At 42.7% G+C, this 13,748-nt stretch overlaps 1 protein-coding gene across 1 annotated transcript in view; it reads left to right on the forward strand.

Annotated features, from left to right (window-relative positions):
- The window catches only part of DNAH6 (dynein axonemal heavy chain 6), a 2,460,712-nt gene that overhangs the window by 2,095,534 nt on the left and 351,430 nt on the right, over positions 1-13,748 (forward strand). The gene's annotated exons all lie outside the window — the stretch shown is intronic.

Here is a 13,748-nt window from a genome sequence, read left to right on the forward strand (position 1 = left end):
TGAACTAGCACTGCCTGCAGTGCTACCTTGACTTTTGATCTTTTGCTCAATTCTTATTTCTGCTCCATCACTGCCCTCAGTGCTACTGTGTTTTTCTTGGCTCCTGATTTAACTCTATCCTAGTATACACTTCTAGCCTCCCTTCTGTATATCCTTTTCCAATCCCTGCTTTTCTTCCCATTTCCTTGGTTCCAGTTCCTAGTTTACAGACTTTCTATTCCTGCTGTCTTGCTTCTATTACCTTGCATGTTTTGTTACCTGCTTTCTGCCAAGTGTGCCCCGTGATTTCCTCCCTTTCCTGTTAAGCACTCCTCCTTGCTAGCTCCTTGTTCATTGTGCTTGTTTTTAGTTCCACCCCCCTGTTGTTTCTGCCTTGCGTGTACCTGGTTGATTGCCAGGATCCATGGGCAAAGCTGACAACCTAAGTGGTGTTTCTTGTTCACTGTGAGTTTTGTCTTTGAGTTACATTTATAACATCACCTTAGGTATCAGCTCCACAGTCCCTGCCTTTGAATGCATATCCTATATGAGGGTATTTGCAGTCAGTATCTGTAATAACAACTGTGGGTGAGGAACTTATCGAGCTTCAGTCTTCAGTGTGTGTGTATATGTCTGCACGTTCATCCTGGGTGTAGTTATTTTGAATGCTAAATTGCCTCTTAAGTGCCCATCCTTTGAGTCTTAGCTATCTTGTTCACTTGTACAGGCCTCCACTTTGGATCCTGTTTCCCTTCTGACTTCCTATGTGATCCTGGGCAGTGCTTTACTCCTCTTTCTGTGTACTTTTTCTACCCAGTTCGTAGTCCTTGCCCAAGTCCCTGACTTTGTTCCCAACATAGTCCGGGACAGTCCCTGACAAACGTGCAAATATAAATGTAACATATATGAATTCAATGCATTTAACATCTTCACTCGTGTGGAAGGCAAATGTCATAAACAGAATTAGGTTATGTATTGAAATAAGATATGTATGATGGTTTTGTAGTTCTACTCTTCTTAGCATACAGCTGAAAGTCCCAATGTCAGGAAGTGCACCGAACATATCTATATACAAGCATTTGCAATGCAATAGGTCTCGCGTTTACCCGAGTTTGAGCTATTGACATTGTGAATAAAAAAATGCCTTTTATTTTTGTTTTCGTTTTTAAAACCTAAATCAAATGCATTTTCCTTTACAATGTCTATAGCATATACGCATGTAAATGTGAGACTTATTGCATTGCAAATGCTTGTTTAAACATGCCTCCAGCCTGCCATTGCAGCCTGATAGCAGTTTAACGCTGCCAATGCTAACTGACAAAATAACCTCCTTGCCAAGCCTCAAACTCCCTTTTGTAGCATATAAGATAAACAGCCCATAGGGCAGAGTGGATTGTAATTTAAAAAGTTGGATCTTTATCCCAGTGTAGTTCCTCCTATCTGTCTAAAGGATCAAACATCGTTGACTAGTTCTATGGATCCAATTAGATTGTACATAAGAATAAAATAGGCTGTGTTATTCTTACTTGATACACAATCCTAATCACATATTGTCACACGTGTGTATCACTCGTATGAGATGATCGAGCATGTCTCTCACTGTGCGGTCATGTTAATGTTTTTATATACCATTGTATAAATTGATTATTTGATTATTTGTACATTGATTGTGATATATATAGAACCTCTGTTCTTTACGCATAAGCTTACTCAAGGCCCTGGCGACAGCCTGGTTCTCTTGTTACCTATAACTTTTAGAAAGTTGGCATTTTCTTGTCTTAACCATTTTGTGCCTGCCGCCTATTCCGAAGTAACATGACTAGGTGGAGTTGGCAGTTGGCCTTTATGTATTCCTTCAAGACAGCATCACAATAAAGGGTGTAGGTGTTAGCAGGATGGGTCATTTCTGGCAGGATGGGGAGGAACTCTCATCTATCACACTTGTACTTCAAAGGCACTGGCCTAGCTCACATAAAAAGTACTTCAAACTAGCCTATTGGGCACCCAGACAGAATGGGACCAGGCTAGGGAAGAAGGGGACATCCAGGCACCTCTGTAGGGGAGAAAACTCAAGAAGCTCCTCTCACTTCAAAGGGGACACCAGGTATAAAAAAGGGTCCCTCGGACCCATTCTTCAGTACAAACCTGGACCTGTGTTTAGTTTAAATTTTTACTTTTCGTTTATTAAGTATTGCTTGGTTAATTAAAACCTTTGCAACATAAAACAGTAATAAAACATGATAAAACAACCTGTGGATACTACAGAGGGACACCCTTCTGCATGAAGCTGTCCTGCTTGCTGAGAAGGAAGTTTGTATCTGCACTGTTCATCCCAGGCTGAAGTTACTCCAAGGGTCAGCAGACGGACCTACTGTTCTGAGCTATAGGGACATAACAAGCTCCAGAAGCCTCTCTGCAACTGCGCAGGTGATCTGCTGTAACTGGACCTGCAATTGGAACTTCCGGGGCCCCGCTGGCCTCTGCTGGAGGGAGTTTCTAATCCCCAAGATGCACCTTCTAGGGCCTGGCATAACTTGAGCTCCTCTTTGGGGAAATCAAAAAGTTTCCAGCTATTTACCACCACAAATGGGTCACTTTGCACCAAGATCTTGCTGACCGCCAATGCGAAGCTCCGGTGGACCCAACTCTTCACGCTACAGTGACTCACAGCGGTGACCCGCAATGTGAGGGGTGAGATTCGTGCTACAGATTCGACAGCACACTGTGACTGCTGACATAAATCTCCAGGAGCGACTGTCCGCGACTCCAGATAGAATATTCCTACTTCAGCGCAGACCATCTACGACGCCCGGCCAGCTCTTTGCACTTCAGTGTCGACCATCTGCGACACTCTCGCTGCAGCCTCCTCCAACACAAATGGAACTCTTCACACTGGACTTTAGAAGATCATTTTTTCAGCAAGACTAACCTAGTACCTGTATCCAGCCTGTGCTCCATTGTGGTCAGCCTGAATTTGTGACTTTCGCCCAGTCTCACATGACCAGATGACCATGATTGGCACATTGTGCTTTTAGTCACTATATTTACCATAAATCTTTGAAAATTGCTCATCCCTAGTCCTATCGATTGGATAGTTGGTGTCAAATAATTTACAAAATGTCAGTCTATTTTTCTGAATTGGTGTGGGAGTTTTCTTGTGTTGTATTTTCATTTTATTACTGTTTCATTGCTTCATAAATACAATACACATTGTCTCTAAGTTAAGCCTGACTGATTGTATGCCAAGCTACCAGAGTGCTAAGCTCAGGTTAATTTAGTGACTTTTTGTGGTTTACCCTGACAGGGATTGTGGTTGTTTGTTGAGGAGGGATTTACTCTCTCTCAACCAACAACCCAATTTCTCACACATTCCGATAGTGATCACTTTTTATTGGGAGTAGGTAAGAATGTTGTGTTCAATCTCTAAAGAATCATAATTAAAATCTATTTAATGATAAAGTCAGATTTTAAGTTACAATTCTGAAGTGCCACTTTTTTATACCTATATTCTGGGCCAAATGACTGTGTAGTTTGCAGGTGGGCTTTGTGTATTCCTCCCAGACAGTATCACAAAGTGAGGACTGGGTGTTGGCAGTATGGGGCATCCTCAGTAGATGGGACGGGCAGAGCTGACACCTACCACACTTGCAGTTCAAAAGGGCTCTCTCAGCACAAACACAAAACTTCACACTAGTCCATTGTAACGCTAGACATTCTGGGACCAGTGAAGGGAAGCAGGAAATTTCAGACCCTTCTGTTAGGGTGAGACTATAGAAGCTTCTCCCACTTCAAAGGGGGGGGGGGGGCACATATAAAACAAGCATGCGCAAAGCCAGTGGGTCTCGAATGCCCAAGCTATTGGCTTTGTCAATGTGAATGTCTTTTAGCCATGTCGTCTAGCAGCACATCTGCTGTTTAGCAGGACAGATGCCTCTCTGCACAGCTACATCAGAACCGACGCAGGATGACATAAAGCCTTGCAACGGAATGCTACTCAAACCTCACACCAAGGGCATAAAGTACAATCCTTGGCAGGCCTAACTAGGTCCTGTATCCAGCATGTGCTCCTTTACAGTCGTCCTGAACTAGTGACTTTGTCCCGATCCAGAGCGACTAGATACCCACAGTTGGATTTTTGCGCTTTTTGGCTCTACTCTTAACTTAAATATTTAAATTGCATAGCTTCAGTTGTACCGATAGGATATTTGTTTTGGCCTCAAACTATTTATTAATATTTACTCTATTTTTCTAAGTTGGGCTTTTCCTTGTGTTATGTTTTTACTTTATTACTGTTTAGGTGCTGCATAAATACTTCACACTTTGCCTCTAAGTTTAGCCTAGCTGCTTTGTGCCAAGCTACCAAAGGGTAATCATAGGTTCATTTAGTGACAAGGATTGTGGTTGTTGTTTGAGTAGGGTTTCACCAACCCTCAAACAGTCCAATTTCTCACAGTTGGGGCATTTGATACCATGATCTTCTCATTTTGTTTCCTCCCAGTTACTCTCTCAGTATGTCGGAGAAATCAGCTTGACATCTTTGCAAAAGCAAACCACTGCTTTGCTGGGTTGTCTTAAAATTATTTTTAAATACCTGGACAGTCTTTCGTGCCGCCTTGGCATGGTGTGCTAGCCAACATAGAGCAGTTTCAGGTGCTTCCATCTGTTGGCAAAAGCACTTTAGTTGGGAGTTCCTCTGACATATGGACATGGAATACTAGACAAGGTCAGTATTTGTTACAGAAGGAGAGAATATCATTATGTACAACTTGGCTTTTCATCTTTTTAACTATTGTTGACACTAGCACATGCCCCCTTATTGTCTGTTTCCGATGTTATCCCACCAATACAACCCTGGGCCTAGAAACATTGACTAAAGGCTTAGAACCTACAAACGTATATTAGGGGGTAGATGTATAAATCGATTTCCTGACATCCATTCTTTATAAAAGTCTTGAAACATTGTAGCACCAAGCCTTTGTTATTGAAGGCTTGGTGCCTGCCTATCAGTAATGCATAATAAAAGATATTTTCAGATTTTGGTACCACTACAAAGCAAGTCAGTCAAATATGTATTTGATGAAAATATAACCATAAAGGCACATAGAGAAACAAACATCATTTTCACTTTGACTTAACACAATCAGCATGGAAATTAATTAACATAATAACTATAAAACACTATAGTTAAAAAAACACAGAAGCATGTTCTAATACTAAAAGAATAATAGAGCTTTCTAGAAATTAATTCCGATAGTGGCCACGGCAAAAGCGTATTACATTTCGTAACATTGAGACTGGGGGCCAGATGTAGGTATATCTAATTTACCGACTCTTAAATACCGAATCATACCGATTCGGTATTTATGAATCGGTAAATTAGAAGGAGGGAGATGTAGATAAAATATTATTTTGATTTACCGATTCTGTAACATTCGGTATTTACCGATTCAGTAAATACCGAATCGGTATTCCCCATTGATTCCTATGGGCTTTTGAGCCCATAGGAATCAAAGGGAAATACCGATTCGGTATTTACCGAATCGGTAAATACCGAATCCAGCAAGGGTGCAGGGGGTGTCACTTTGACACCCTTTAGCACCCCAAGTGCAGGCTTGTGTGCCATGTGGCACACATACATGCCCTAAGGGCATGTCTGTGTGTCACATGGCACAGCTGTGCATGCACAGATGTGCATGCACACCCGGATTCGGTATTTTACCACCCAATAGGATTGGGTGGTAAAATACCGACTCTTAAGGGCCTGTGGCACTCTGTGGAGTGCCACCTACATCTTGATTTACCGAATTCGGTAAATTTACCGATTCGGTAAATTTACCGATTCCGTAAAATGAAGGGCCCTACATCTCAAAATCCAATTACCGGTCGGTAACGGCCGAATTCGGCCGTTACCGACCGGTAATTTGGGACCTACATCTGGCCCTAGATGTTTAAAATACAGAAATACTTAATTACAGATAGGCAATGTATAACCAAGCAATTTAAAAGATATAAATAATACTGTGTGCATTATATCTGGACACGAGGCAACTAATAATCATGATCACATGGTGTATTTCCTTCTCAGTTTTATGGCAGAGTAGAAAACATTTATAATTTGATGTGTATTAAAATTTATATCACGCAAAATAAGACTTAAAAAACAAGATCTTAAAATGCAATACAGTGTGCAAAAGAGCATAACGTGCTTCGCAGACTGAATGGAGACTCCATCACATGGGCAGCACAGAAGTTAGGCAAACCGAGGGGCATATTATCAAGAACGTCGTTAAAAATTATCGCCGGTTTAGCGGCAGAAAACTGCTGCTAAAGCAGCGATAATGGGCTTGATAATATGCCCTTGAGAATTACAATAGAAGTCCATGTTCTGGTGTGAACATGGGCTTCTATTGCAATTCTACAGGGCATATTTCCTGTCGCTAAAGCGGCGATAATTTTAAAGCCGTTCTTGATAATATGGCCCCAAGTACCTCTCAGGGGGAAAGCCACTGAATAGGGAATCGTACTTACTCTTAGACAAATAAGAAAAAAACTTAATTCAGTATTCTCTATCCAAGATAGGTACGGTTCCGTACCTGGGGTGGTTGAAAGTGCCACACATTTGATTATGGAAACCATATCAATAATTTTTTTTTATTCTAGCTTTGTGCTTATGTGCAAAGGAACCTTTGCTTTAAGAACTCCTTTTGATGGGGGCCAGGGCTGCCTGGAACATAAAAAAGTTGTCTCAAGCCTAGATCTCGATGAGTGTTCTTAACATATACCTGCCAGGGAATAGCTGACATATTACTTAGGTTAAGGAAATCCTCTACTACCTTACGAGAAGAACGTGTCTCAGGAGTGGCCCATACTTTTAGCCATAATAAGATGAGAACCAAGCTTGCATCTTCCTCTTGGTAACCTAAACCAAGTTCATGATGTAAAATAAGACTGGGCGTTGTTTTGGGGATTGCCAGGAGTCTGCGCACAAATTTATTTTTGTGTGCCTGCAGGGTTCCCAGACTTTCATATGCCTATACCCCTGCCCCATATGTGCCGGCTAAGAGGTATTTGCTGCTATGTAATGTAGATATCTCCTTAAGTGACTTATGGCCTAACTTTTTCATGACGCTGAAAAACGCTTCACAAGAAGCTGCCATCATCTGGGATCTTTGGGTAATTAGCCTATCCCAGATCAGATTGGCATCAAACAAAATGCCCAAATAGTTAAAAATGGATATCTTGGTGATAGGATCCCCCAATTAACAAAACGTTTAGAGCAAGTGTTTTTTGGGACCACAGGTCAAGATGAACGATTTGTTTTGGGTAATCTGTAGATTTAGATCCCTCATAAAAGTCATTAAAACCACATAAAAGGGTGTGTAAATCATTGGCTGTGAGTGCAATAAGCAGTGGCGGCTGGTGACATTTGAAAGTGGTACGCCGTAAAATAATTGTTTTACTGCACTGTGGCGAGCGAGTGAGCCCAAACAACCTACTGGGGATTCGGGGGGTACTCCCACCGAGAATTTTTTTTTAAAAAGAGTGGACAAATGGTGCATTTTCAAGCAAATTTGTGAAAGCAGGAAAGATAATAAAGCAATTGTGAATCTGTTCTAACAAAGACAGTGACTGGCAAATCTGTCCGTCTAATTGGATGCATATCAGACACCGGCCTACCATGTGCTCTGTCTATCTGTGCCACTGTGTGCTATTCTTTCACAAGTGATGGTTTGTACTAAACTGCGCTGGTATTCCTTGAATTCCACGAATACCTACTGAACTGATTTAAGAAGAGATGTGCTGTGTCAATAAATATACGGTTTCAAACTAGTCTGTTCAACTTTGTGCAAGCGTATCAGGCGGCAGCTGTAGGTTTATTCCACTCAGCGTCGGATTGGTAACAGGGGCATTCGGGTCCGAGTTCCAGCTGAGGGCTGCTTTTGAGCAGCCTGGGGGCCGATTTGGGCAGTGTCTCTGTTGTTCGACTATCCAGCCAGAGGCCCAGTGGGTGTCTGAGTGGCCTTTCTGGAGGGAGATGGGCGCTCATTACCTCCTGTATAGCAGCAACAGGTAGTGGTGTCACCCCTTTTCTTTCGCTGGGCCTCCCATTAATGTAAGAAAAGGAGAACAAGGGAGACCCTACTCACAAAGGAACCAGGGTAATGCGTTTATCCAGAAAACAATGGTTCCTGTGGCATATTACTTGTACAATACTTAATAAGTACAACGCTCAATAGCAATTCAATTATTAGAGGGAGGATGGCAAAGAGAGAAATACACTTGTACCAGTTTGTAACAATTTCTTTGTATTTCAAAAAAACAGGTAATACTGCAATTATATCTGCAACGTACACACAGTATAAAAAAGGTGCAATGTGTCCCAAGTGATATTGTGAGCGAAACAAAGAAAACGTGTAACAGTAAGTGGTATATACAAGTTTCAGCTGTGAATATTTACAAAAGGAAGGAAATTGACCAAGAACAATGATAGAAACAGTTATTAATCAGTGGCTATCTACAATCATAGACATTGTGTTGTATATTTCATTTCCTATGGCGTCGACGGCGTTTCGACCCGTGAAATAGGGGTCTTTCCCTTTAATGTAGGCATACTGAGCGGGGCAGGGGGCCTGAGCAGAAGTGGCCTCACTTGTTTTCAGGTGTATTTCACTAGTGTAAACTAATGCTGCATTTTTTTACCCCCCCCCCTTTTTATGTCAAATTACGCTGAAGCAGTGATTTGAGGAGGGATTATGCAAATGTGGGCCGATTTTTTTTATGCGTGCCCGGGCCGATTTTTAATCCCAATCCAGCCCTGATTAATTTCCGCCCCACGGGATATATTGTGCTCTTTTAAGAACCAATTCTTTCTGAAGTTTCTGAAAGCTAGTGTTGCCAAATGCCAGCTCATTACAGAAATGATTATATATCTCCCTAAAAGGGATCCTTATGAATACTGCGTGAATAAACCACTGCAAATACTGTATTGTTCACGGCGCTGCCGAGGATGTGCATTTCGTGACCTCTGTGGGCTGGAAAACTGTAGTTCTGATCAAATGTCTCTTCAGATCGGGAGGGAGTTTTGAAATGTTACCATCTCTAGCCTAACGCAGCCCACACACCGCCCAGAGTGTATTGCTTAGTGACGGGCATCCGTATTTAACTTGCAGGTCAGAGGTTTGATACAGAGTACGACAGAAGTGGACACTTGTTGTGCTGACACTATCATCTCCTAATTTAAGGAACAATCCCTCACAATCATGAAGTTACAGGTTTCTCCGATGTAGGTTATACTTTTGATGTTTCCTTTTTCCCCTCCAGCACCTTTAACGCTTCATCCGATGGTCTGCTGGGGGCTACATTGCATTCCCCTGGTAGATATCAATATTTCAGTTATTAACTGTTTCTCAATAAATGTTTTTAAACGCACTAACAAAAAAAAAAGTTAAAGGAAAACATACTTTTAATGTACATGTTCTAACCGGGGTGTCACAAGCCCCCATCTTAAGCAGGTTGCGCAGGTGGGGAGTACATCTGGGCAGTTCAGATAAATGTAAAACATTAAACTTATCGCTTATAGCTTATTTTCATTTGATTGGAGAGCGCTGGTGTAGAAACGGGAGCTTGTGCACACCAGTGTGAGAAGATCGAATGATGCAGCTGAATACATGAAACAAAAGAGCGAGGAATGGAGGGAGTGCGATGACAGAAAAATGGAGAGACCTAAGATGGGCGGATGCCGAGATAGATGAAAGATGGCTGGAGAGCAAAGAGAATGGGTGAAGACTGGCTGAATGGAGAGAAGAGGGGTGAAGGCGAGAAGTGTGGATGATCGCAGAGAAGTATGAAAGGATGAAGAGAAGGATGGCTGGATTTAAAGAAAAAGAAGAAAATGGATGGATAGACGGAGAAACAAAGAAAGAAGACAGAGGGATGCAAAGAAGGAAGGATTGTTGAAAGGAGGGCGAGACTTAAGGATGTATTGAAGGGTGGAAAAGGGACAGGAGGAAAGATGAGGGAAAGACGGAAAGAAGGATGGAGGATCAGAAGGACAGTCCCCTGAACAACTCCCGAGCTTTTTTATTGGTTTCAAGCAGGGCGTATTTTATTTCTTTGGCTACTCCCTTACGCTCTATAATAATTCTTTTGATTTTGCATTCTAAAGCATTGCATATAATTGGCGTAAGAGAGCTCTTCTCTATAGAGAGCCTTGGAGAAATCCACACACTATTAAAATGAGATAGTTTGGTTGTTCAGTATTTGAGCCTATGGTATGGCAATGTGCGTTTAATCTGCAATTTCCTATGTCACGTGGTTATAGCGGGAGGTTTAAGGGGTCACCCCGCTCCAGAAAATAGCCTAAATGCCGCTCGAATATATAAACCCTCCAAGAATATATCCTCTGCTGCTGGTAGATATCACCCCATCTCTTCTAAATGTCCCCTCTTTCGGCCCTAAAATATCACTCCCACACTAGACTAGATTCCCAATGTGGCTGTACATTGCATTACTTTCATCCATATGTATACATTCTTCCTAGAGTACAGCCCTTCCCAGCGCTCTGTCTCATCGAACACAAAACGTATTTACCTATCGTTCTAGGATAGATCACCTCCCTAGCAGATCGTACCCTTTCCTGCTAGTCTAACCCGCCACAGTGTGGAATGTATATACTCTCTTTAATACATCATCCCCTTCCCCCTCCGGACTAATGCCCCTAGCCACTTGATAATAAGCGTGGGGGAACATATCGCCCACTCTGCAATATATCTTCACCTACTTCTGACTAATATGTACCAGTGAGTGCTTGAAATGGGAAAATAGAAGTGCAGATACTCTGTACCCAGAGTACCTGCTCTTTTGTGAGAAGAGCCAGTACTCTCCAATTAAAAGTATAACATTTCTCTCGAAGTGCTGATACTCTCCCCCTCAAAATAAAAAAGTGCTGGTTCTCAGTACCGGACAGTACCGGCCCATTTATATCACGGTACCACTCTTCTAGACTACGTCATCCTCCATTTGTGTACATCACCTCCTGCTCAGATCAGATCACCTTGGTATCTTCAACACATCACCCTAGTTCTAAAAGAAGAACTTTGCTGCTTATTCTAGATCACTCCCTCCCTCTCTGAAATGTACCTTCTCCTACTTACACCTATGTACACAAACTACTCTATTACTGAGAATATATACCTTCCTGTTCTTGCAAACGCCACCTTCCCACTCTTCAGTATATAACCAAAGCGTTTATACATATCCATTAATAAAATTCTATTAACCCTCTGCTTTCCCGCCTCTTCTTCAGCTCCCACACCAGCAGTCCATATAGGGGGAGGTGAGGAGAGCGTGACGTGACCCTGTGATAAGAATATTTATTCATGAGGAGCCCTGCACCATTAAGAGGCAGGCCCCTTCCCTCTGGTAATGGCGGTCAAAGTAGCTCCATCCCAAGTTGTAGTGTGCTAGTATGTAGCGCTCCTATAACCTTCACAGCTTACGTAAACACAGTGCTTCTCACTAGCGCTATAGATATAAGTGATTGTGATGTGAGTAAACCGAAGTGTGGGGGTTGCTTGCTCGCCAGACTCTGGTTCAAGTGCCCTGAGGTCAATAGCAGTCACTTTGATTTTCTAATGAAGGATCCTGATGCACAAGTCTATACTGGTGTCTGAAAGTGTCACAAAGAAAATCCTTAAACGTTGTACCTTCATGGCCACCCTACAATATTAATGTCTTATTGTATAGGGCAGACAAACATGACTCTGGATTTATCTCAGCCACTGCCGGCATGACGGGCGGGTGGGGGAGGTCGCGGTGGGGGGAGGCGGGAGGCGGGGGGTTGAATTAAAATGAAATAAAACTACCTGCCTCTGAGTCCAGCGCCGCGTCAGCTCCTGGCCGTGTCCCGACTCTCGCGTTTTCCTGCTGCTCTCCTGAACAGGAAGCAGGCAGCCTCCCTACCTTCCCCTAAGCCAATCACAACCCTGCAATGGCAGCATTGTGATTGGTGCTGACAGCGCCCAACCGGGCACCTTTGGGGAGGCTATTTTCTCTATGTAGGTTGCTGCATGCAGCCTACATAGAGAAAAGGGAGAGTGCGCATGACTGGTTTGGTCCCAAAGCACTGGGCCAGCCACGCCTCCCCTGCTTTCAAGCAGACCTGCCCACTTGCCCGCCCACAAGGAGGCACTTCTGCTTTCTTGCAGTGCGAGAAGCAGAAACATAAAATTGTAGTTTTACCATTTTATGTTTCTGCTTCTCGCACTGCGAGAAAGCAGTGGTGTGCCGCCCCTCCACCCTAATGGAGGAGATGCTCCTGAAGGACCGCACCCTCCGCGTTCAAGAGTACGGAGGCCTATTTTGGGAATGTCTGTGGTACAGGAAATTAAAACAGAGTCTAATGCACTAATGTAAAATAAAATTAAGAAGGGTGCCTTACCCCTCAAGTGACACTTATGGGGTAAGTACAATCGCCAGTTTGGGTGTAACACACTTTCATAGATGTATCCTAGTGGAGGCGCTTTAAAAAGTACACTTAGGGGAGGGGTCAATACCTGCTACTTCCATCATCCACCATAGTTTCCCTTTATCCACTATGTCAAAGGCACAGGAGAGGTCCATGAAGCTCATGTGATTGGCTCCTCTCCTGACGTTGATGTATTTTCCTAAAATTAAGGACAAGTTAAGTGCTAATTTGACTGTGCTGAGACCAGGTCAAAATCCAAATTGGACTTCTGGAAGAAAGTAATTGGCCTCACCCCAATCTTCTAGTTTAGCCAGAATTACTCGCCCTAATATTTTAGCAGAGTAATTTAATAATGAGATGGGGCTATAGTTAGCAGGGAAGTTCTTATCTCCTTTCTTAGAGATTGGTATGGTTATAGAATCCCTCCATGAGTTGATGGGGCCCTCCCTTATAATGACTCTAAAAACATTTGTGACTAGAGGAGCCCAAAATGCGGGGTTCTGCATCAACAAATCAACAGGAACACCTTCAGTTCCAGGCGCATTCCCAGTCACGGAGCTATGGATGGCTTAGGAAACATCAGGCAGGTGAGTGCGGCACTGGTAGGCCTTACTACAAAGTCAAAGACCCAGCTGTTAGTCACAAAGGATATCATCTTTCTCCAGATATCTTAATTGAGTGTCCTCTTGAGGTTCAAACCATACTGGGAGATGCAATAGTCAGCTGATAGTCAGCTAATTGTGAAAGCTGTCTTTACATTTATTTTATCAAAGGGATCACAAAAGTATGTGTTGATGACTTGGGAAAAATGCTGGAGTTCACTCAAGTATTTGGAATGGTTGGCAGCTCAGGGCTAAGTGAAGTGAATTCTTTTCAGGGGTGTAGAATCCAGATTCAAGAATTTGAAGGGAGCGGCCAGCCTCCACCTCAGACAGCCTGTTAAATTAGAACAATTTATCATTTGCTTCAGTAAAGCTTTAATTTCTTGCCATACAGAAATTCTCCTCATAAAAAGTCCTACTTTTCAGAACCATGGGCACAATAGTATTTACTAGATTGTTTCTTAGCTCCTGAGTGACAATAATGGCCCCATTGGTTGCAGCAGGCTGGGCCAAGCCATTAATAATCTAAAATATGTCCGTCTGTTTGTAAATTGGCCATTGAAGGATTTCTGATGGTTCTTGTTTATTTACACCTTATATTATGTTTCCTAGCACTGGTTTAAATAACTACATTAAGGACTAAATGCTGCTTACCAGTGTGCTCTGCCCATGTTACATTGGTTTTACGAGCTGCAAACTGT

This window comes from Lissotriton vulgaris, chromosome 3_1 (assembly GCF_964263255.1).
Source record: "Lissotriton vulgaris chromosome 3_1, aLisVul1.2, whole genome shotgun sequence".
In the NCBI taxonomy this organism is placed as follows: Eukaryota; Metazoa; Chordata; class Amphibia; order Caudata; family Salamandridae; genus Lissotriton; species Lissotriton vulgaris.